The sequence below is a fragment of the Panthera tigris genome, chromosome B1 (genome assembly GCF_018350195.1).
Source record: "Panthera tigris isolate Pti1 chromosome B1, P.tigris_Pti1_mat1.1, whole genome shotgun sequence".
Lineage (NCBI taxonomy): Eukaryota > Metazoa > Chordata > Mammalia > Carnivora > Felidae > Panthera > Panthera tigris.
Genome location: NC_056663.1, coordinates 150,182,713 through 150,201,383, shown reverse-complemented (window position 1 = coordinate 150,201,383; position 18,671 = coordinate 150,182,713). Strand labels below are relative to the sequence as shown.

The 18,671-nt window shown below is 35.9% G+C and overlaps 2 pseudogenes; both read right to left on the bottom strand.

Annotated features, from left to right (window-relative positions):
• The window catches only part of LOC102958653, a 37,584-nt pseudogene extending 37,317 nt beyond the window's left edge, over positions 1-267 (bottom strand).
• A 3,829-nt stretch (positions 268-4,096) lies between these two features.
• LOC102958944 overlaps positions 4,097-18,671 on the bottom strand; it is a 53,244-nt pseudogene continuing 38,669 nt past the window's right edge.

The following is an 18,671-nucleotide window of genomic DNA, read 5'->3' as shown; positions in this document are numbered from 1 at the left end:
GTTTTAGGCTCACAGGTATACATGTTTGCAGACACTACCATCTAAATCTTTCCCAGGCCCTCCCCCAACCCCTCCCAAAACCTGGGATCCAAACAGGCAGGCAGATAGCCCAGGCTTCTGCCACTGCACAAGTGCTAAATGCCAGTCTAGACCCCAAGGGTGGACCCCTACCATTATGGGCACACTTTTGGCACTAGTCCTCCAGCCATAGCTCGGTATGCCACTGGCCTGAATTCTGTCACTGGCCTCCACCACTTGTATGCACATTCATGGTTACATCCTGCAGCCTTAGAAGTGCACATAGACAGAAAAACCCTCACAACTGTTTGTGGGCCTGAATTCGGCCCTATCTCCAGTTAGTGGCCTGCACCACTGGATTCACACATGTTAGCCATTCCATCTTTACACCTGCATGAACCTTTATAAAGCTATCAGTTTCTCAGCAAAGACTTTGCAGGCCAGGTGAGTACAATGATATATTCAAAGTGCTAAAAGACAAAAAAAAAAAGAAAAAAAAAAAAAGAAAGAAAAAAAATTGCCAACCAAGAATACTCAGCAAAGTTGTTTTTCAGAAATGAAGGCAATATAAAGACATCCCTAAAAACACAACAGTTAAAGGATTTCACACCACTAGACTTTCCTTACAAGAAATGCTGAAGAGAGTTCTTCAAGCTGAAACGAAAGGACAGTAATTAGTACCATAAAAACGTGTAAAATATACAACACACTGGTAAAGCCAAGTATATAGTTAGATTCAGAATACTTTAATTGTGAAATATGGTGGTGTGTTAGCCACATACCTCGAGTATAAAAATTAAAAAACAAAGGTATTTAAAAGAACAATAACTATAAGGACACCTGGGTGGCCCAGTTGGTTAAGCATCTGATTTCAGCTCAGGTAATGATCTCAAGATTTGTGAGTTCAAGCCCTACATCAGGCACTCTGCTATCAGCAACAAGTCTGCTTCAGATCTTCTGTCCTCCCCTCTCTCTCTGCCCCACCCACGATCATGCTCCCTCTTTCAAAAAATAAACATTAAAAATTAAAAGAGCAATAACTACAAAATATTAATAAATACACGATATAAAAGATGTAATTTTTGACAACAAATGTAGGGGGGAGTAAAAGGGTAGAGTTTTTATGTGTGATCAAACTTAAGTTGTCATCAGCTGAAAGTAAACCTTTATATCTCTATCAGGTTTCAAGTAAGCCCTGGGATAACCAAAAGAAGACATAGGAATCAAAGTATACCACACTAAAGAAAATCATCAATTTACAAAGGAAGACAGCAAGAGGCAAGAAACAAAGGAACCACATATGAGCTAGAAAACAATGAACAAGATGGCAAGAGAAAGTTCTTACAAAAGGCATAGTATGCTGAATGGATTAAAACAAACAAAAAACACAAACAAACCAACCAACAAATAACAACAACAAAAAAAACACAAGACCTAACTATAAAAGACTCACTTCAGCTGTGAGGACACATACACACACACACACACACACACACACACACACACCCAACACAGAAGCACCTAAATATAGTAAGCAAGTACTAACAGATGTGAAGGGAGTAGTAGATAGCAATACAATAACAGTAAGACACTTCAATTCCCCACTCCTGACAATGGGTAAATCAACAAAGGAAATGTTTTAATTGAACCATATTTTAGACCAAATAGACCTAACAGATATATACAAAAGTTTGCATCTAACAGAAGCAGAATATATACTCTTCTTAAGTGCACATAAAACATTTTCAAAGAGAGATTATATGTTAGGTAACAAAACAAATCTTAACAAATTTAACAAATCATACAAAGTTCTCTTTTCTGACCAAAATGGTGTGAAACTGGAAATTAATAACAAAAAGAGCTCTGGAAAATCTACAATATGTGAAAATTACACACACTCCTAAACAACCAATGGGTCAAAGAAGAAATCAAAAGGGAAACCAAAAAATATCTTACAACAAAAAAATGAAAGCAAAACATAACAAAAGTTATGAGATGCACCAGACACAGTGTTAACAGGGACTTTCACACCAATAAATGACTACATTAAAAAAAGAGAAAGATCTCAAATAACCTAGGTTTAAACCTCAAGCAACTAAATAAATAAATAAATAAATAAACCCAAAGTTAGCAAAAGGAAGAAGATCAGAGAATAATTAGAGAAAAAATATATAAAAGATGATAAGAGGTGTTTTTTTGAAAAGATAAACAAAAATTGACAAACCTTCAGTTGGACTTACCAAGAAAAAATAAAAGGAGTACTTTCATATGTAAAATCAGAAATGAAAGATGCTACAACTGATAAAAGAAATGCAAAAAATCCTAACAACCTACTATGAATAATTATGACAACAAATGGTATTACTTAGAATAAATTGATAAATTTCTAGAAACAACTTTCCACATTTGAATCATGCAACTTACCACATCTGCATAATGAAAAAAAATATAAATTTGAACATATCAATAAACAAGTAAGGAAATTGAATCAGCAATCAAAAATTTCCCAACAAAGAAAAGCTCAGAACCAAGTGGCTTCACTGGTCAATTCTAAACATTTAAGGAATTAACGCTAATCCTTCTCAAAATCTTCCAAAAATTTAAAGAGAGAACACTTTCAAAATCATTTATGAGGTTAGCATTACCCTAATACCAAAGCCAGGTAAGGGCACTACAAGAAAATAAAGCTATGGACCAATATCCCTGATAAATATAGATGTAAAATTCTCAACAAAATAGTAGCAAACCAAATTCAACAGCACATGAAAAAGGTCATGTCATGATCAAAGGGGACTTATCCCTGTGATGCAAGAACAGTTTCACATACGCAAATCAATAAATGTGATATACCACATTAATAGAATGAAAGACAAAAATCATAAGATCATCTAGGTAGATACGCTAAAAGATAACATTCAACATCCTGTCTTGATAAAAACTCTCAAAAAAATTGGGTATAGAATAAACATATCTCAACATATTGAAAACCACACATGACAAGTCCACAACTAATATACTCAATGACGGTAGGTTGTAGGCTTTCCGTCTGAGATTAGGAACAAGACAAGGATGCCCACTCTTGCCACTTTTATTCAACATAGTACCATAAGTCCTAACCAGAATGATTAGGCAAGAAAAAGAAATAAAAGACATCCAAATTAGAAAGAAAAAAGTTACCTTGTATGTTTGTTGATGACATGATCTTTAATGTAGATAATACTAAAAATGTCACCAGAAAAACTGATAGAATAATAAACTCAGTATAGGTTTAGGATACAAAATCAACAGACAAAAAACACTTACATATCTATACAACAACAATGTCTGAAAAAAATATCTGCTATCTATCTGTTATCTATCAAATTCCATTTACCAGAGCATCAAAAAATAATGAAATATTTAGGAATACATTTACCCTATGAGGAGAAAGATCTCAACTCTGAAAAATATAAGATGATGAAAGAAATAGAAGAAAACACAAATAGATATTTTGTGTTCATGGATCAGAAGTGTTAATATTATTTTTAAAAAAAATACTACCCCAGTCTATAGATTTAATGCAATCTCTATCAAAATCCCAATGAATTTTTCACAGAAATTCAAATGGTACCAGCAAAGACCTTGAAATGTTAAGCAATATTAAGAATAAAGTTGTAGACATCACACTTCTTGGTTTCAAATTTTCTACAATAATTACTATAGTAATCAAAACAGTATGGTATAGGAATAAAAACAGACATAGACTTTATGGAACAGAATGAAAAGCCCAAGAGTAATTATGGGCAATTAATAGTGGACAGGGGAGCCAAGAATACTCAGTGGGGAAAGGATAGTATCTTCATTAAATGGTATTAGGAAAACTGGAATTTCACATGCAAAATAAATAAATAAATAAATAAATAAATAAATAAATAAATAAGTCCTACAATCCAGTGCAGATATCAGATACAAGCTTCAAAGACAAGTTTATTTTCAAAGGCTTATTCCAGTTTCATGGGGCTAGCATGAGGTGTATACATTTGGGCAAATGTATACCTCAGAATTCACTCATGTAGCAAATGTTACACATGTCCTCCGTTTAGAAGCATTTGTGATGGATGATGGAGAGGCCAGACCCATCACAATCCTGCTTGCTGATCTGCATCTGCTGGAAGATAGACAGCAGAATGTAGCCCCCAATCCACACAGAGTACTTAAGTACAGGAGAAGAGATTATCTTGATTTTCATCAGGCTGGGCTGTGATCTCCTTCTGCATCCTGTTGGCAATGCCCAGGTATATGATGGTCCCACCAGACAGCACCAGAGATTATCTTGATTTTCATCAGGCTGGGCTGTCATCTCCTTCTGCATCCTGTTGGCAATGCCCGGGTATATGATGGTCCCACCAGACAGCACCATGTTAGCATAGCAGTCCTTTCAGATATCAACGTCACACTTCAAGATAGAGTTGAAGGTGGTCTTGTGGATACCACAGGAGTCCATACACAGAAAGGAGAGCTGGAGGAGCACTCAGGACAGCAGAACCACTCACTGCCAATGGTAATCACCTGCACATAGGCAGCTCATAGATCTTCTCCAGGAAGGATGAAGGGGTGGCAGTGGCCATCTCCTGCTCGAAATCCAGGGCAACATAACAGAGCTTCTCCCTGATGTCACTCACAATTTCCCATTCTGCGGTGGTGGTGGTGAAGCTGTAGTCAAGCTACCCAAGAGTCTTCATGAGGTGGTTCCATCAGGTAGCAGCCATCCAGGTCCAGATGCAGGATGGCTTGGGGCAGGGTGTACCCATCATAGATGGGCATGGTGTGGGTGACCCCATCCCCAGAGCCCATGACAATACCAGTGGCATGGCCAGAAGCATACGAAGAGGGAACAGCCTGGATGGGCATGTACATGGCTAGGGTATTGAAGGTCTGGAACATGATCTGAGTCATCTTTTCATGGCTAGCCTTTGGGTTCAATGGGGCCTTGGTCAGCAGCACGAGGTGCTCCTCAGGAGCCACACACAGCTCATTGTACAAGGTATGGTGCCATCTTCTCCATGTCATCCCAGTTGGTAACAATGCCATGTTCAGTGGGGTACTTGAGGGTCAGGATGCCCGGTTTGATTTGGGCCTCATCACCTATGTAGGAGTCCTTCTGGTCCCTGCTCATGATAATGCCCTGTTGCCGGGGCACTCAACCATGGGCGGGAAAATGGCCAGGGGATATCATCCCCAGCAAAGCCTGCCTTGAGCTTGTCAGAGCCATTGTCAATGACGAGCCCAGCAATCTCCTCTACTATTGCCGTTAGTGGAGGCAGTGGATGCAGAGACCAGGCAGTGGGAGAAGGCAGAATCCAGGCTGGCTACAGTGAGTGAGACTTCCAGGTTTCTTTTAATTGGATCATGGATACTTAGTCTACTGTCCTGTTGGTAAGAATATCAGTGAGAAAAAAAAAAAAAAAAAAAAAACAGGCTGGCATCCTATTTTAAATATTTTCATACTTGGTGCATCTTCTATTATCACCCAAAATCTTTCAACTTCATGCTTTTCCCAAATTTGAGATCATACCATCTTTGTCCCGTTAAGAGTGTCCTTTGTGTACAAATGATACTGCTCCTTTAAAAGTCATTAGTGAGATGTAGACTCCCCTAAGAGACTCCATGATATGCTGTTTGTGCAGTTGGTTCTCTGAGAGTTCTTCTTCTGTTTTATTCTTGTCCTTCATCTTCAAGATGACATGGTGCCTTCACAAGTATCTCCTTATAATCTATGTAAATTATTTACTATGTTGGTTTTCTACTGCCATACTAACACATTACCAGAAATTTAGCAGCTAAAACAACACAAATTTGTTATTTTACATTTCTGAAGGTCAAAAGTCCCCCACAGATTTCAGGATGTCAAGATGGCTGTGTTTCCCCCCTCCCAAGAATGCTCTAGGGGAAACCTGTTTCCATGCCTTTTCTAGCTTCCAGAGATCTATACATCCCTTAGCTTGGGCTCTCCTTCCCTAATCTGCAAAGGCAACACTATTTCAGTTCTTGGACCCTTCTTCATGATCACATCTGTCTCTAAGCTCTGCCAAGAAAGTTTCGTGCTTTTAAGGACTCATGTGATTAGATTTGGTCAATTGGATAATCCAGGATAATTTCCCATCTCAGAATACATATCCCTATTCATTTCTGCAAAGGCCCTTTGACTCTTTGCCATGTAAAGTAACAATATACACATTCCAGGGATTGTGTTTAGCACATTTTTAAGGGTTTATTATTCTGCCCACCACTTTCACCATGACATCTTCCAAATATGGGGATGTACTGTGTAAGATTTCAATATAAAAGCAGATGCAGGGGTGCCTGGGTGGCTCAGTCAGTTAAGCCTCCGACTTCGGCTCAGGTCATGATCTTGCGGGTTCGTGAGTTCAAGCCCCACGTCGGGCTCTGTGCTGACAGCTCAGAGCCTGGAGCCTGTTTCAGATTCTGTGTCTCCCTCTCTCTCTGACCCTCTCCCGTTCATGCTCTGTCTCTGTCTCAAAAATAAATAAACGTTAAAAAAAATTAAAAAAAAAAAGCAGATGCAGAATTCCACACATACCTCCAAGAAAAAATGAATCACATTCAACTTATGTATTTATTAATAACCTCAAAAATTTCTATGTACCAGTATGACAAATTTCTTTCTGGTCAAATGTACTCAATATAACTTAGTATTTGATTTAAAATAAAACATTAACATTTTATAAGAAAGGCAGAGATTGTTAAACTAGGGTTCTAAAGATGGATTACTTGGAAACAAGCACATTTATATCCCATCTTAAAAATGATTAGGATGAATGAAGATGTAAATTATAATAAAATGATCAAAGAGAAGGCTGGCTGCATCTGGCTCTCTGCCTTAGAAGCTCAGGGATGCCCTTCTTTCTATTTTCAGGGATAATCAGTCCCTCAGGGACTGTCTTATGCTAACTAAAGAGTGGAGACTGAAGGAAAAAAAAAACAGATTGCAATTTTATTAATTAAAGTGAGAAATAAAGTTGTCACAAGCCCCCAAATTCAGAACTTATGTCAGATCAAGCAGCAGATCTTCAGGCTGTAGCTTTGCTACATGGAAGTCATCATCAGTAGCCACTTCATTGAAGTGACTCAAGAAATAATTTTCCCAGTGACATAATGCTCATGTACAGTATAAGCAACTCGTCATAATTTTAGTGTAGGGTATCCACCTGGGATTCCCAACACCAACATAGGTGAGTTTAAAACGAGAAGAAGAGGCTTGAAAATAATTAAAATCATTGGCTTCAAAGTGTCATATATTCCTTCGCTTCAAATGTCATTAAGAGAGAAATATTCAAATGGTCTCACCTATATGTAAGGAGCGGTGAGAAAATTAGTCCTTGTCTGGGCACAGCATGTTAGAGCCAGCATGGGCAAGGAGAAACATGGAAAGAAAGATGTGTAAATTAATGAAATCTGAGTATCTCTCTCATCATGCTTGTAACTTATAGTCTTTCCTTCCTTTTAATCACCTGCCTCGTTGTCAGTTACATTGAGGAGTTTAAAACCTCTTTGTCATAACATATCCCGCAGAAACATTTCATGAGGTTTGTACCTTTCGGTGCACAATATCTGAAGATACATGGTTAAGATGAGATTTTAATTTTTCTTTCATCTTCTGATTTTTTTTCTTAAGAACAGACTTACACACACATGTCCGTAAGGAAATGCAAATGAGTTAGCTTCAGCTACTTCTGTTTAGACTACTGCTTATTGGTCTAGTAAGAAAACTAAGAAATGTTTTTCATTTCGAAGAACCACAAGTATCTTCAGTTGTCATGGTATGCAGTTCTTCTAAACTGCTAAATCTCAATGGTTTCTTTTTCCCTAAAGGATTTTAGTCTGTGTCTTTGAAGGCATTTCTCTGCTCTTCCCCACTTTGGATTACTGGTAGTTGAATCAGTGTTAACTTCCTAGACTTTGAGTCTATCTTTGCAAAAGATCTTACATTTAACCCTTAAAATGATAGAAATAGAATTTCTAAGGCTAATAATGGGTTTTCCCCTCTTCTAGACTTTCAAACTTTGCAGGAATCAATTTTTAAAATATATATGCTCAAATCAAAGCAGTTGGAAGTAACAAAGTATATGATGCTACTATAGGCAAAGTTTTTTTTTAATTTTTTTTAAATGTTTATCTATTATTGAGAGAGAGAGAGAGAGAGAAAGAGATAGAAAGCTTGCACAAGCAGGGGAGGGGCAGAGAGACAGGGAGACACAGAATCGAAAGCAGGCTCCAGGATCCAGGCTCTGAGCTGTCAGCACAGAACCTGACCCGGGGCTCAAATTCATGAACTGTGAGATCATGATCTGAGCCAAAGTTGGACTCTTAGCAGACTGAGCCATCCAGGCGCCCCTTAGCAAAGCTTTTAATGCAGGTCGAAGCAGGCTTTTAATTGTTGCAAAGTACTGTGCTCATCTGAGATAACAAAAAATTCCCAGGATTTTTTAATAAATGCATTTTTCTTAATTAGTTTGTGCACTCTTTTGGAATAAGATCTGGAAATGAGTGAGGCACTGGGGAAATTTATTGTTTATACCTCAGAGAAACTAGAATAGTGTAAGACACAGAAATGTTTGCATACAATTGTTTTTAATCTTACTTTGGGGAAAATGAGCACACACTTGGGAAACTCAATAGAAGAGTTAAATGTTTCAGATGACAGTGGACTTTTCTATTTATCATGATTGCTTGGGGGAATAAGTTACTTTGAAGCACATGAAGGCATTGTTATATCTAATCCTGGATACCTTCTAAAAATAAAGGACCATTATTTATGGTTCAAGTGCTCATTCCTAAGCAATAAAACTGGATTTGAAAACTTCTATAGTGTTGAAATAAATGAGCAATATTTTTGAGCTTTTCTTTATTGTCCTCTTCTCCATGACCAAGTGTCTTTCTTTTGGAATCTCAGTTGATTCTCATTATCCTCCCAGAAATAATCTTCTCTTTGTTTCTAGTTTTCTATATATTCTAGTTTTTTTTTTTTTTTTCAGTGTTACCTAAGGTCTGTTTTAGAAACGAGGTAGAAAGGTTGAAGAAGCATGAATCAAACAATAAAAGTTATGGTGTCAGAGGAAATGAGATGATTTTGCACTTCCTGAAATCTGAAAGCAGTTTATGGCTTTTTCTATTGTAGCAGCCTGAATTTGATCACTTAATTACAATGCAATGTTCTTATAAAAGGCCCATTAACCAAAAAGAGAAGACCAAAAGAGTTTGAGTAGTGTTTATTCAAAACTTTAGAAAGATAATTAAAATGAATGAATCACCATAAATCATTCTGACCCTGAATTTGCTCACACCCTTGTCTTGACAAATTAACAGAGTGGTACAAAAAAAATAGCCTGTTTCCAAAGAGATTTTTTCCTCTTCTCTTCAGGTTCTCTATTTACATTCTCACATTTAACTTGTCTAACCAAATGGATTAGAATTAAATTGTAAAGGCAACTTATTTCCCGCCTTAAAAAGACGAACACCGTTTAAAACATGTTCACTGCCTTAGCACATTTTGTAATAAATTTGGTTTAAAGATTAAATTGATGCATATTCTCTAAATACATTTTTTAGACCAGGAAAAAATATTCTCTTCTTCCCCTAATAATTTTTTTTTAATTTTTCAATACACTTCAAGCTACATTCTTCAACTTAGTTTGTTCAGTGAAGAATGGAGCTGCACATATTCAGAAAATATCTATAGTAATTTATAATTTTCTTTGGAGGCAGAGATCTAATGCAGTAGGAAATTAAATACTGATATATCATCTGCTCCATACTGTTTGGTAACACAACCATTTCTGGGATTTTTATTGACACTTTTCATAAAAATATTTAGTTTGTTTATGATGAACTCAGAAAACTAGACTGATATTCCAAAGAGTTAAACATTTCTGTCCTACAGCTGAACAGTAACAGAAACTTTTGCACCTGCCACTTCCTTGAAGTAGTTTAAAGTATTTTATAGTTGACATGACTAGGAAATATGGAGAATATTTCACGTTTTCTTTTAAAATTCTATGTAAGGGTTGTCTACTCAAAGACTGAAAATGATAGGAATGATTGTCACTCCACGTCTACTGCAGTAAACTGTAAAAGGAGACATTCTTTTAGCTTACAAAAAGTGTACCAGAACAGATACTAACATTTTAGTACTCAATGGTACCTTACTAAACTAGCGTCTTCATCATTAAGATAATAACACAATGGCCCAGAGAATTTAATGATTTTACCAAAATCATAAAACTTTATTACATCTCAAGTCTCATGCTTCTTACCAAGGATGAGAGCATTCAGCTGCTCGGCTCTAATACCCACTGGGATACTGGAAACAGCATTTTTATCCCCTGTATTAACCTTTTCTCATACCTCCTACAAGTAAGGCAAACTATACATTGGTATTCAACCATTTCTCACCGATGGTTTATAAACAGCATTAGCACCTGTGAAGTAATATCAGAGATGTGTGCTACCTCTTCTATAACCTGAGGGATAAAAAAGCTGCTGACCATAGAAAAGACCAAAAAAAAAAAAAAATTGGCAAAGCCATAATCTTAAAAATCATCATGCTCTTCTTTCCCACTGCAAAGAATGCCTTCACAGAGTTAAAAGTCCATGTCTATCAAAGTAATATTATTTCAGGGAAAAAATATTCTAACCCCTGGTAAATACCTGTCTTTCCCACTTAAATAGTATCTAATAAACGAAGAAGTCTGGACAGACCCTCAGCATTTGGTATAAGATTTAATTAGGGCTTATCTCTTGGAGTGCCTGGGTGGCTCAGTCGGTTGAGCATCTGACTTCCGTTCAGGTCATGATCTTGCGGTTTGTGAGTTCGAGCCCCACGTCGGGCTCTGTGCTGACAGCTCAGAGTCTGGAGCCTGCTTCAGATTCTGTGTCCCCCTCTCTCTCTGCCCCACCCCTGCTTGTGCTCTGTCTCTGTCTTTCAAAAATGAATAAACATAAAAAAAATTAGAGCTTATCTCTTTAATCAAAACATAAAAATAGCATGTTATCTGTATTCTACCATATATTCAGTGCTTACTAAGTGCTAATAGACATTCTTCCAAGAATTTTCTTTGTATCAGCTTATTACATCTTCCTAAACAACCTCAATAAATAGAGCTATTATTGTCTCTATTTTGTAAATGAAAGGAAAGAAACTAAGACACAATTAACTGAATCCCATGTACCACACAGTAGCAACTCTCTTAGACACAGCTTAAACTCCCTAAATCTTTGGTGAACAAATAAATTAATTCTAAAACCTGACACTAATTACACAGATCTAGCCACCATTAATAATGCTCAAAAATATTAATAAGCATGCTATAAATGCTTATTGATTGCTATTGCTTGGGGAATGACACATATTTTCCTTCTTAATTCAATACTAGAGAAAAGAAAGGCTGTATCCAGCCTAGCCAGTTCCTTTTAGGACATTTCAACTTTCAAAGAAGGCCTGTAGAAATACAGTTATCTATATTTATACAGATTGATATTTTCATATGTATGTATCTGTGTATATAAATATATGTATATGGAGAGCGAGAGGAAGAGAGATTTCAAATAGTTAATCTGCACTAAAAGTATATCACTGCATTAGGAATAATATACAATGCTGTGCTCTCTTTCCCTCTATGTCTGAATCATCTTTCATTATTGGATAAAAGATTGATTTGGCTGGAGTTAGACAAACCCAGGTGGCTCCCTGATGCTTACCGTGTGCACATATTGTCTAGCACCTGCTGAATATTACTTCATTCTGTTCTTTTCTGTAATAGCCCTTTAACCACAAAATTAATAGTGTACTCAGAGGTGTACAAATGAAAACTAAGCACACATTATTTCAAATTGTTATTATTTCTTTCAGATTGGCTTGAAGGCATTTCACCATTTTGGGACCCAAAACTGGTACATTTGTCTGGTACCACATGGTCAAGCAGAGTCATAATTTTCTCTCCAATATCTGGTGCAGTTATGGTTTCCTTATAAAATATGCATGCCTTTGAGTGAAGAGATTCTAAATGGTAAATATAAATGACTGACTTTTTGTGTGATTTACTCTTTCTTGTTATGACTCTATTTTAAAGTGTCCCATTAATATAGATTTATTTATATGGCATGGGTTGGGTGCACAGAAATGAGACTTGATTGCACTTCAGAATGAAAAGAAAAAGGTTATAAAAATGTAATCAGTGTTTATAGTATGTGTTTGTATGTGTGATTCACTGAAAATCCACAGATACAGGATTTACAAGAGATTCTGTATGAGGAATAAAGATGTGTTTGGATACCCTCAGGCAATTGGGTTCAAAACATAGAAAGTTAACCTACTAAAAATTCAATTTATATAATCTGTTACTAATTATAAATTGCAATAATATAAAAATTATACATTGAAGTAAGTGATCTATAATTAACATTGTAATCTGTTATTAATTTACCTTAAATACTTAATGAGTTTCTCTTATAATTATTCTGATACTAGATTTTCTTGGCAAACATGAAAGATGAAGTTCCTCAAAGAGATCTTCATCTGTGGAAGGTGGGAGTGTATAAACAGATAAAAAAGAAAATATAAACAGAGATAATCTGATTAGAAAATTCTAAGAAGTTCCTAGAATTCTGATACTCTAGTGTAAGCAAGATTATAATTTAGATTATTTGGTCTATCAAAAAAAATCATCAAGGAACTGATAATATTCAGACAAAGCTAACCCTGCAATATAACAACCCCTTAACAATGTCATCACAAGTTTAGGAAATAATGATCTCTTAGATTTACTTTTGGTTGCTTTTTGTGAGACAGATTTTTGTATCTTTGTTTCCCCATGTGCTATTTCTGCTCATTTTAAGTGAAATTTCTAAAAAAGCACAAAAAACAAAAAACACACAAAGAAACAAGCATAGCACTTGTGTGGGTTAATACAAACTTTATTAGTAAATGTTTGCATGCTCCTCCAGTGTTATATCATGTTAATATTCCTAAACCCTGAATACCAAGTTATTCAAGTAATAACCAGTCATCCAGCATGATCCTAATTAGTTTGTGAACTTCCCTACAACTGAGATATAACACTTGAGAAGGAAGCACCTGCTGAACCCTGTGATGAGGAGGGATCTGTGTTTTGGCGCATCTCCAATATTTAATTAACCTGTCATCTTTTATTATGTCTCTGCAAAGCATCTAAATCTTGTACAACTTAAACACGCTAAAAATATTTCGAAACCCAACCTGGCATTGATTTAAGGTTAGTCCCCTATGGGCATCGTATTATTTTTTATAAATTACAATGTTTTTCGGCTTGTGAGAGTGTTTTGTCCTTTTTATGGTTAACGTTTGGGCAAGTCCAACTCACAGAAATTTTAAATAGATTAAGCAAAGCAAACTCAGAAGAACGTGATTCTACCTCATTTACACATTGCATTTGTAATTATTCTTTTCAGTTAGGTTCAAAACTCAGAAGTTAAATACCTTGAGCAATGTTTTGCGTTAATGAGCCCCAACTACAACACAACAGTCAGAATGATGACACAGCATACTTTAATTATATAACGCAAGGTAGGTCCTGTACACAAGAATTCTATTTCACTAGAATATCACTATTTTGTGTGTGTGTGTGTGTGTGTGTGTGTGTGTGTGTGTGTGTGTGTGTGTATAATTACCAGTTAAAATAAGTAGTCTATTTCAGGAGTTGCTCATGAGTATAGAATCCTAAATTAAGGTCGGATTCAGGGTCCTCTATGTGATGTGGTACTTAACTCAGATAGGACCCTTTTAACTAAAGTAAATTTGCAAAGCATATCTTTAGTAATTTTTATTAACCTCTCTAAATTTGTCTACTTGTTTATGAATGTGCTTTTGATAAAGCATAATATTTAGAATAATTAATATTTCCCTAGCCACAATATTTTCTTTTTAATTTTTTAATGTTTATTTATTTTTGACAGAGGGAGACAGAGAGACAGAGCACGAGCAGGGGAGAGGCAGAGAGAGAGGGAGACACAGAATCCAAAGCAGGCTCTAGGCTCTGAACTGTCAGCACAGAGCCTGACATGGGGCCCAAACTCACAAACTGTGAGATCATGATATGAACCAAAGTCGGATGCTTAACACACTGAGCCACTCAGGTGCCCCTAGCCACGATATTTTCTCAGCCAAGGGTTCTTTTCACTCATTGAAATTTCTATCAATTATTCTAAGGTAATAATCCATTGAAAATAATTAACTTCCATTTGCTATTTCAGACCCAGGGATGACAAGGAGAGAAAACTGGTTGCAGCCTTTTCTGAAAGAGACAGGTAGTCTCCGTATTTCATAGGAGATTTGTGCATAACCCATGAATGTGCAAATTTGCCCACTGCAGAATACACTTGTGTTAAACAGAGCATTTGTAGATATTTGTGGCAGGTGAAAACTCACAAAGTCTTTCAAAATGTAAAAGATAACCTATTATGATCTGAGTTTTTGAACATAAATTGTCTGCTCTTTCTTTCTTAAAGCTAGAGTAATGACTGCTATAGAATTAAAAATACGCCTAAATGTATGGTATCACCTAAATCAACGTTACATATAAAAAGAAAAAAAAAGAGGATGAATAAATCCATTACCTGTATAAATTGTACAAGAACATAAAATTTCCTAAGTTCTATAACTGCCAGTGCAAACACATTGAAAATGTAACATAAATGTGTTTCTGACTTAGGAGTCGGGCTTTTCCAATTATAAGATGTGACTCAGTAGGTCTGTTACTCCCAGAAGTGACACTTCAATATTCAAGCAGTGAACTACTAGATTATTGCTCCAAAATGCCTGAAAAACTATGTAACTGTTCGAACTTCACCTTAACACTAGAGTGAACAGTCTGAGGCTTCAATAGTTTTGACTTGTGGCAAAACTTTAAACTGCAAATGTACTACCGTTTTTCTGTAATTGTTCACCTTTTTAGAATACCTTTTGCCTAAAACAGTATGAATAAGATGCCACCACAAATTAATACAATGCTTTGCTCACCAGTGTTTCCAGTGTAGATAATTTTTACAAACCAAATACATGATACAATAGGTGGCTAAACAATAGAAATTATTTGACACTAAATACTTAAGTATATGTAATTCAATTTATTAAATTTCTATATTTTCTGGACATTAGAAATAGCTAATTTGGATATTCTATAAAGTGAATCTATTAATCATCAGTTCCACTGACCTTTCTGAGATATATAATTTTTCAGTAGACTTCCAAATATTCCAACAGATTAAGGCCAAATGTGATGTGCATAATAGGTGAATAATAAATATTTTTGAGTGAATAAATGTAAGAATCATAAGTGGATATTCAGGATTTATCCTCACTTCAATAAAACCCATAGCAGGTTTATTTCATTACAAATGATGGAATCTGCTTTATTATATTGAGATAGAATTCTCAATTGGCTATAGGAGTACAGGAAGAGAAAGTAATATGGTACAAATCAAAGTTATGCCTCAAAATGTGGTCATATAATAAGATTTCCTCAATAACAATAGATCTCAAAATAGACACAAGTGGCGATAGATTTTATCTAAACAGAGTGCAATCAAAACAACAATTTTGATTGAAAGCTATAACAAAATTTTAATTCTCACAATAAGGTTTATAAAAGTTCTAAGAATAAATTTATGGTTTACTTATTCTGATTTTGTTTTTCTGTGGTTTTTTTTTAACAAAACATATTAGAGAACATGCGAGCAGGGGAGAGGAGCAGGAGGAGAGAGAGAGAGAATCTCAAGCAGGCTTCCCACTCAGTACAGAGCCCAACATGGAACTGAATCCCAAGACGCTGGGATCATGACCTGAGCCAAAATCAAGAGTCAGATGCTCAAGGACTAAGACATGCAGGCACCCCATGTATCCTGTTATAATACTAAGTAGTTTTCCCCAATTTTGATTCCAAGTAAACATTTCTCAGATAGAAAACAATGATTCCTGTTACCTACACATATTATAGCTCAATATAATTAGTATTGAGATATAAGTAATATTTGATATTTTCTTATATTCCTTTGCTTCAGGCCAGAGAAGAATAAGAAAATGCATTTATAACACTTAGTTGATCTAGATAATCTGTGAGGATAAAACATTTATAATTAAAAAAAAATTCACCTATTCTGCACACGATGCAGCATTATTTGGTTATTGGCTATAACCTCAATTTGGGAATCACTTTCAAAATGCCAGTATTTATTTCATAAGATTATCTCCACATATTTATCTATCCTTATCTGTATACTTACATACAAATGATTGAAACTAATTATTTGAATACCTTAAACTATTTGTCTTAAAAGACTTTAATGGTTAAAAACAAAATGGCACTTCTTTACACAGAAAGCTATGTCATAGCAATTAGGAAAATGAAAGGCCAGCAAATTTTCGTGACTGACTCTAGTCAGTAGTCAGTTGAATGCTTTGGTTCATCACCCATACAACCTGCCTTTGGGAAGAAGGCATTCTTGCCTGCACTGCTAGAATACCTTGGAAGGTGAAAGTGACCTCACCCAAGGTTATATGCTTCCCTTGGACTGGCAGTCATCCAATGAGCCATCAGAAGGGACAGTAAATCACCCCAGGCTCATGCCTCAATTTGAGACATTTCTGATGGTCACCCTAACTCCAGAGTTCCATGCAGGAATAATGCTAAGGCCATTATTCCAATAGCATTATTCCAACCACACTGTAATTTTCTTCTTTCCCTACATTCCTGCTTCCTTCCCAACAGATGTTATTCCTGAGAGTATCCCTCATAAGCTTTGTGCATGCAAATCTCTGTTCAGAGTCTGTTCCCAGAAAATCTAAGATACCTTCTGTGTTGGAAGAGGAAAATAGCAGCAGACATTGGGGGAGGGGCAGGCAGTGATTTTCAGACAGTTTTCCTTACTGGAGAATTGGGTATGAGGGCGAATGCTTACATTTTGTCCTTGGGCAGAACAGTTAAGTTAGAGCTGGCCGTAGAGACAATAGGTAGAATTACTTCACTTCAATCCCCAACAGCAAGAATGTAAGTCAGCATTCTGGAGAGAGGAAAACAGGAGAAAATGAAGAGACTGAGGAAGTGTCAAATTAAAAGCTCAGTGCAGATATTCTCAGTGTTCATGTGGCTGAGCGTCTGGAAGTCAAAGCATTCTTTGGTGAACACTAGGAAATATTGACATTGGATTTTAGGATTCAAAATATAAATCATTTTTTACCAGCGGAAAGGGCCAATATTACATAAAGGCAAATGGAAATCACACTTGGTCTAACAAAATGCTTTACAGTTCTAAACATGCCTTCAGTTTTTCTGTTAGCATTCATTACCCTAACCTTCACTATGTAGCTTCAAGCTCTTATAGCAGATGACAAAGGGTTAAGAAATAACACTTAATTTAGAAAATGGTATTTCTTATTTTCTTCTCCATGAATTTGGAAAATACTCCTTGTGTAAATTTTAATAACAGAACATCTATATGCAGCAGAAGTATAGCTTTAGAGTCCCTAGCTTAGTGTATGCAAGCTTCCAGACAACGGAAAGAAATGAGAAGAATTAGAATAGCTTGGATATATGGTTTATGGATTGTGAGCAAAGAGCCTTCACCTTCATGGAGTCCATACCAGTAACTGACAGGGTGCATGACACAGCTATATACCCATACACACACACGCGCTTGCCACACACACACACACACACACACACACACACACTCAAATCTGTCAACTTGATTACTCAACATTGTGAAAAACAATTTCACAAACACCTAAATATATGAATATTTGTACTGTTCAATTGTATAATCAATCTTTATAATTTGAAAAAAGGGCTATTTGCAAAACGAGTTATTAGCCATAGCAAGAAATGTCTCCATATAAAATGCTGTTGAGAAACCAAACAAGAAGGGAACATAATTCAGAAAAATGATCAAATTATTCTCACGTTTAACAGAGCCCTAAAACCTATTGTTGCCATTAAATATGTTTTGTCTTTATTATTTTATAAAGACTTAAATATATTTAGAATGAAGATAATGCTTCCCTGCATTACATTATTACATATCAGGTGAATACAATGGCAATTTAAAGTTTGTAATTTTAATGGTAGTAGCAGAAACCTTTTGCAAGGCTTAAACCAGACTTTTAAAAAAGGGTTTTCAAGGGCTCTTGGGTGGCTCAGTTGGTTAAGTGGCTAACTCTTGGTTTCTTCTCAGGTCATTCATGATCTTAGGTCATGATCTCATGGTTCATGAGATGGAGCCCAGTCCCTCGTGGGACTCTGTGAGCCTGCTTAGGATATTCTCTCTCTCTCTCACTCTCTCTCTCTCTCTCTCTGTCTTTCTCTCTCTCTCTGCCCCTCCCCCACTTACACTTGCATGCACGCTCTCCCTCTCTCTCACTCTCAAAATAAAGTTAAAAAAAGTGTTTTCAGTATATAATGCTGTTATTCCTTAAATATTTCTTTTAAAGACTACAGATTCTTTGGAAATAAACATGTTAGCTGGCCCCTTCTAATGAATTATTTTTACTATTGAAACCACCAATATATTTGGTGGATGTGCTACTATTATTTACTTCTTAATAAGAATATAATCATATTTATTTC